Source organism: Amblyraja radiata, chromosome 33, assembly GCF_010909765.2.
Source record: "Amblyraja radiata isolate CabotCenter1 chromosome 33, sAmbRad1.1.pri, whole genome shotgun sequence".
NCBI classification, from domain to species: domain Eukaryota; kingdom Metazoa; phylum Chordata; class Chondrichthyes; order Rajiformes; family Rajidae; genus Amblyraja; species Amblyraja radiata.
The window spans coordinates 15,530,075-15,536,996 of NC_045988.1; positions in this window are offsets into that span (position 1 = coordinate 15,530,075).

The window sequence follows — 6,922 nt, forward strand, 5'->3', positions numbered from 1 at the left end:
CTGTCAAACTGCATTTTATATTAATTATTTTAGTGTTGTTCATGTGTTCGGTAATAATGCTAGACTGGGGATGATAAGCATCATGAAATTACTGCTTGATTCCGAACAAAGGAATAGAGAGTTGCATAACCTTGACTGTAAGAAGGATGCCCTGTTCAGAATCACGAGCATTGGGTGAAAATCTGGATGACCATAATTCGTATGGCTGTATGGTCATTCAAATCTCACTGTACCAATTGGTGCATGTCATAATAAATGTCACTTGAACTCTCTCTTGAACTCTTGAACGCTGTAACTTTAGCTGTGTTCATTCTTGTGGGAAAAGTTTCAGCAAATTTAGGGAAGGTATCCACAAGTATTTGTACCACTCTCTGCAAGGTGTGGGTCCAAGATAATCGATCCATAATGCGATCATCAGCCAGGGCACAGGTGTTGTCATGTAACCAAACTCCAGACAGCCAAGTGCCCGTAGTCAGGATCGAACCAGGTCACTGGCATTGTAAGGCAGTAGTTCTACCACTAGGCCACCGTATAGACTGTGCCTCATTGTGGCTCCCTTACAATCAGTATTATCACAAGCGTGAACTTCAGTTACACGTGCGACTAAAATACAGATCCAGAATGGCCTCTTTACCTTAGATAGGTTTTATCTATTGGGCATGAAGCATAAGCAGTTTGCAAATGCTGTGGGGTATTCCTCTTATCATTGTTCCCCCTACCCATTTAAGTCCCACATATACTAAACTTTTATCATGTTGTGCAAGGAACATTTCCTGTTGTGTAAGGAACCTCCAGCCACATTTTGCGGGTGAAGGCACATCGGTATTAATTCATTAGCAATTTTACTTCTGCAAAATAATTTAACCTATAGAGTTTTAACCAAACCCTTGGGTCCATCATTGCCTGATGCGTGTAGCCTTTTTTCAGGCCTGCAGCAAAATGGTGGGGTCTGAACAGTTTAAAAGTTAGTTTGCAGGTAAGAGTTTGCTGGTTTATTGCTCAACAGCTTTAGTAGCAAGTTAAAGGGAGTTAGGCTCAGGGGAGCAGCCATTTTTGGAGGAACATTGAGGTGGAAATGATGCAGGTTGGTCAAAGTGCAGGCTTTGGTGAAGAGGCAGGCTGAATCAAGACAAGGAGTACGCGTTTTACATCTTCTTACATCCACTGGAAGCTCAATGAAAAATGCAAAACTGCAAAATGGTGTAATGTTTATACTGCAATCTGAAGTAGTGCAAAAATATGTGATTATATGACACTGTATGAGTACAATAACAGAATAACTATGAGATATGGAGTATGCAGCACTGCCTCTGGGAAGGAGGTGATCGGTTCCTACCTTTAGTACAAACTTAGATAATGACAGCACGGGATAATTTAAAATCACCTCATCAAAATCCACTCAAATGTTGTCAATTAAATGCAGCTGTTGCCAATTAAAATAATAATTAGTCCAAACAATCCAAAAGTTCTCTTGCAATTCCAACAATTACTTAACTATTTAGTTTAATGACTTCTGAGTTCAACCACTCTTTAATTTACTTTTACAATTATCTAAACTCTTTACAGTACTTGTATCTAGATATTATATGTTTTTGATGAAGCCAGCCTTGCTTTGATGCAGTGAATTCTTCTCTGAGTTCCTGATTCGGGGTGTTCTTTGAGAGTGGTTGGTCTCCAAGGATCTTTATTGCCAATTACACAGGTTTAAGTCCAGTCATTGTCCATGTGCCTCTTTAACACGAATTTCTGCTGGCAACATTTCACCATCACCTCAACTATTGGTTCCTTAATTATCAGAGTGCCTGTTTGTGTTTTTGTAATTATCCGGGACTGCTCCTTTCACGAGCAGTCTGTTCTCAAAGCAATCCATGTACTTGTTCTGTTCTCCAGCTTGTTCATGGTGTGACGTGAAGCTATCTCAGCTATGTCCTTATGTTGAACATCAAAATGTGCTAGAGGAACCCAGCTGGCTTTATTGTTTACTTCCCCTTCCATTCCCATACCAACCTTTCTGTTTTCTGCCTCCTTCATTACTAGAGTGTGGTCAGGTGCAAACAGAACAGCACCTCGTATTCTACTTTGACAGCCTACAACCCCAGGGCATAATGATTGATTTATCCAATTTCAGATAAGCCCAACCTAGTTCCAACCACCCCCTCCCTCCCAGTTCCTTTCTCCCCATTATCCCTCCTGCTGTTTATTATTGTTTCTGTCTGCACACCAGTTAACTATAAACTATTGCCTTCTATCTTATCTCTCCAAACCCAAATTGTTCAACCAAATCTTTCCCTGTGTCAGCAGAAACGCATGTTTTGCAAAAGGTATTCACTTATGGTATTTAAGAAGGAACTGCAGATGCTGGAAAATCGAAGGTAGACAAATGTGTTGGATAAACTCAGCGGGTGCAGCAGCAGCATCTATGGAGGGAAGGAAATAGGCAACGTTTCTGAAGTCTGAAGAAGGGTTCAAAGTCTGAAGAAGGGTTTCGGCCCGAAACGTTGCCTATTTCCTTTGCTCCATAGATGCTGCTGCACCCGCTGAGTTTCTCCAGTACTTTTGTATACCTTCACTTATGGTATGTTCTCTTCCCTCACCCATAATTTAATTGTCATTAATTTTTTTGTTTTTCTAAGTGCAAAACCCACCAGTCTGTGGATTTCAAAGGAGCCAAAGGGACATTGATTCCTGTGAATAGGGTACCCTGCTTTAATTGTAAACAGTGGTCCTTGCAGTGCAGTGGTCTTCAAAGTGTGAGCTTTGGTAAGTCTATGGGCTTCAGGGTGTAGGATCTGTAGGAGTCTGTGCAGACTCTCAAAACGCTGGCTATTGGTTCAGTGGTGTGGCATTATTGCCTGGCATGCGTGTCAGTGCTGAATCTTTCGATGGTTTGATTGCAATGCAGGAACAGAGATCCACAAAGTTTCTAGTTGGTACAATGACACAATTGGTAGAGCTGCTGCCTCACAGCACCAGAGATCTGAGTTCAACCCTGATCTTGGGTGTTGTCTGTGTGAAGTGTGCATGATCCTCCTGTGACTGCGCAGGTTTCCTCTTAGTGCTTTGGTTTCCTTTCATGTCCCAAAGACATGCTGGTTTATGTTAATTACCCTGTGTAAATTGCCTCTTGTGTAGAAGGAGCAGATGCAAAAGTATGATAGTATAGAACTAATGTGAACAGGTGGTTGATGATCAACATGGACTTGGTGGGCCAAAAGGTCAGTTTCCATGCTGTATCTTTCAATCAAATCAAAGCACAGAGACACAAAATTGCAGATTCTGTCAGCACAAGATAATTGTCCTGAGGGAGTGTTTGTTACAAATGTTGGGTTGGGTAGATATTAAAATGGCAACTAGACATAGGAAGAGGAAACTAAGGACAGGAAGGGAAAAAGAAAATAATGGAACAGTGAAAAATCAAAGAAGGAAAATGAGCATCACCACAGTGGAAAATAGTGAAGAAAATAAAATTCAATTATTGAATTGAATATTGAATTGAATTCACACAAAAGGTGGTGGGTGTATGGAATGAACTGCCAGAGGAGGTAGTTGAGGCAGGGACTATTGCATAGTTTCAGAAATAATTAGACAGGTACAGGGCTTGGGCAGGTTTATAGGGATATGGGCCAAACTCAGGCAGGTGGGGCATGTTGGTCGGTGTGGGCAAGTTGGGCCGAAGGGCCTGTTTCCACGGTTTATATCTCTATGACACTATAAAACCAAGTTGCCTCATTAACATCCCTCATCAAATAAATCTGCAGTCTTTGCCTAGTCTTTCCTGCATGCTATCTCCAGACCTATCAATGTTGGTAGCTCTTAACCACCCCCTGAATTAGCCTAGGTAAACTGCTCTGGGTCAAATAGAAAATTGGGGAAACTGTGCTCTAGACTGTGAATCCCATATTCTCTGTGAGCTAATACTGACAAAACAAAACTCCCACCATCAATTTATACAGCTCATTCCAGATTCAAAAACAAATCTGATTAAAAAAATAAAAATAATTTCAAACAATAAAAATTAAAGAGAAGTTGGTTAGAATTTTTTTCCAGCAAATTGTAAACAAATGGAAATGTACAAAGTAGGAGGTTCCAGAGGCTTAGTCATAGCACTAAAGATAGGACCTATCTGCCAGTGTATTGTTGAAATACTGCAGAACAAATCTTTCTCTTTCACATCCAAAGACCTGTGGTTTCTTCAGAAGAAACACAGCAGCTTTCAACAGCTCAACAGGTAAGCTTTAATATTTTTTTTCTTGATCTAATTCCTTATGACTTTTTTTAAACTTGCTGCCACAAGAGCCCTCCGCAGTAAGTATAGGAGTAACTGTATGGAGCAAATAGGAATTGTATTGGGCAAACAAAACTCAGTTCTTGCAATGCCTGCAATGACATGATCACGCTGGATATTGCGATCAGTTGTGGATTGAGACAGTGATTGTCCTTTTTGACATAAACAGTACAGGAAAAACTGCTCAGTACTGCTCACTTTGTCAAAAGACATAGAGGCAGAATTAGACCATTCAGCCTATCAAATCTACCTCACCATTCAATCATGGCTGACCTATTTTTCTCTCTCAGCCCCATTCTCCTGCCTTCTCCCCATAATTCTGCAGTATTTCAACAATACACTGGCGTGTTAATCTCCATGCTAAAAATACTCACCGCTGTCTGGAGCAATGATTTCCACATATTCACGACCCTCAGGCTAAAGAAATGCCTTCCCATATCCGTTCTAAAGGTATGTCCTTTTATTCTGAGGCTGTGCCCTCTGGTTCTGGACTCTCCCATTACTAGCAACGTCCTTTCCACCTCCATTCTATCTAGGCCTTTTGTTGTCTGGTAGGTTCCAATAAGATCCCTCCTCTTTCTTCTAAATCTCAACGAGTACAGGCCCAGAGCCTTCAAATGCTCCTCGTATGTTAATCCAATCATCCCCAGGATCATAAACCGCCTCTGGACCCTCTCCAAAGCCAGCACATCTTTCCTCAGATTTGGGGCCATAACTGCCGACAATATTTAAAAAAATCTCCTCACCATAGAGTCAAACAGCATGGAAACAGACCCTTGTGCCCACCTTCCATATGCTGATAAACATGCCCCGTCTACATTGGCCCCACCTGCTGGAATATGGCCCACATCCTACTCAACATGTAGCTGTCTAGTTGTCTTTGTGTTCATCTCAACATAAATTGATCTTTGTGTTTCTGAATTTGTTTAATGTATTTGCAAAGAAAATTTACGGCGATTCCTGAGGTTCCTGAATGATCTAATTATGTGGAAGATCTTTAAAACAGGAGTTACTTTTAGTTTTGATATCCTCGGGACTTTAAAAATTGTATGCATCTTGTACTTCATCTTGCATCTAGGTGGTGTGGCTCAGGAGGAAGATAATAAAATTCCTCAAAGCTTGCCCACTTGTTTATGCATGTATTTATTTTCAAATTTTGACAAAATGGGACCAGGACTGGTTGAAATCATGGACATTGCTTTATTCTGTTTTTGCTGCTCAAATTTCCAGAATCTGCAATATTTTGTGAACATTAGGTTTGATGAAATTTTATGTAAAAGGAACATCAAAAATAATATATAACAATACTCAATTTACTCTAACATGAGTCATTAGGTTTTTTTTTTTTACTGTACTGGATTTTGCTATGTGAGACAATATTACAGATATTGATTAACATGTTTCATTGGATTTGTCCTTTTTTTCAAAAATAAACTTTATTCAAAATAAAAATATATACAAACCAAAAACTGTGCAGAAAATCCATTCATTAGTGTCCTATTCAGTAGGTAAGAAAATTAAAAAGCTCTTATTTTAAGTAACTTCATTTCCTTGCTCCCTTCATATCAGTGCCACAGATGCCACAGTGCCACCAGTGCGCAGATCTCCACCTTGTTTCTCTTGAGATCACACCTTCCCTAGTCCTGGTCTTTTCTTGCCAGCAGCTCTTCATCCCCCTCCCTAGACATCCTGCCTGACCCGCTGAGTCACACCTGCATTTTAGGTGTATCTTTAATTATTTGGGCATCTGCAGTTCTTTGTTTCTACCTCCTGTTCAGTAGTGTTTGCAATTGTGCATAAATCAAGCACCCTTCCACTCTCTTTAAATTTTGAATACTAAGTTGTTATGTCTCACCTATATCTCCTGGTTGGGAAACCTGGTCTATTCTTTAGCGATCTGTTTTCAACTGTTATCTCTGTTTTAATGATGTACGGTGTACCAACATACGTTGTACCAACATAATGGTACAAAGGTGTTTTTCGGATTTTCTGATAAGCCAATGAATCATTTATTCCTTTGCGTTTGGGATGGAATCAATATTTATTTAGAGTATTCATCACATTTCATTTATATGCATTTGCATTTGAGTTTGCAATTTGAGTGAAATGGGGAGTTGGCGGCCTAGTGGAGAACCCACACAAAGGATTGCAATCATCGCAGACATTCCCATGGTGGAAATGCAAAGCTCCTTAATAAACTTCCATGTCCAACAACACTGCTATTCCAATCACACCCCACACCAAGATCCACTCGGGCAAAGACTATAGTACTGTCAGGAAAAATAAAAATCATTTATTAAAATATATTTCAAAAATATACTGTTCAGAATATAATTCAAGTGGTACACATCTTGCTCTTTTTGGATCAATTGAATACCTTCTGTTACAATGAACAATTCACCGATGAAGTGTTTGAGAGGCTCACACAGTGCCCATCCCCTTTATGTCCTGTGTCCAGTAGTCTAGACTGCGGACCTTACCGTCCATCACATTCAAGTAGGGATCGTAGGGTAAGGAGCATGGACCCATAAGAAGGATCCCCTCTTAAACCAGGGAACTCAAGTTCATTATGTTATGGAGACGCATGAGACTGCAGATGCTGGAATCTTGAGCAAAAAAGCATAAGCTGCTAGAATC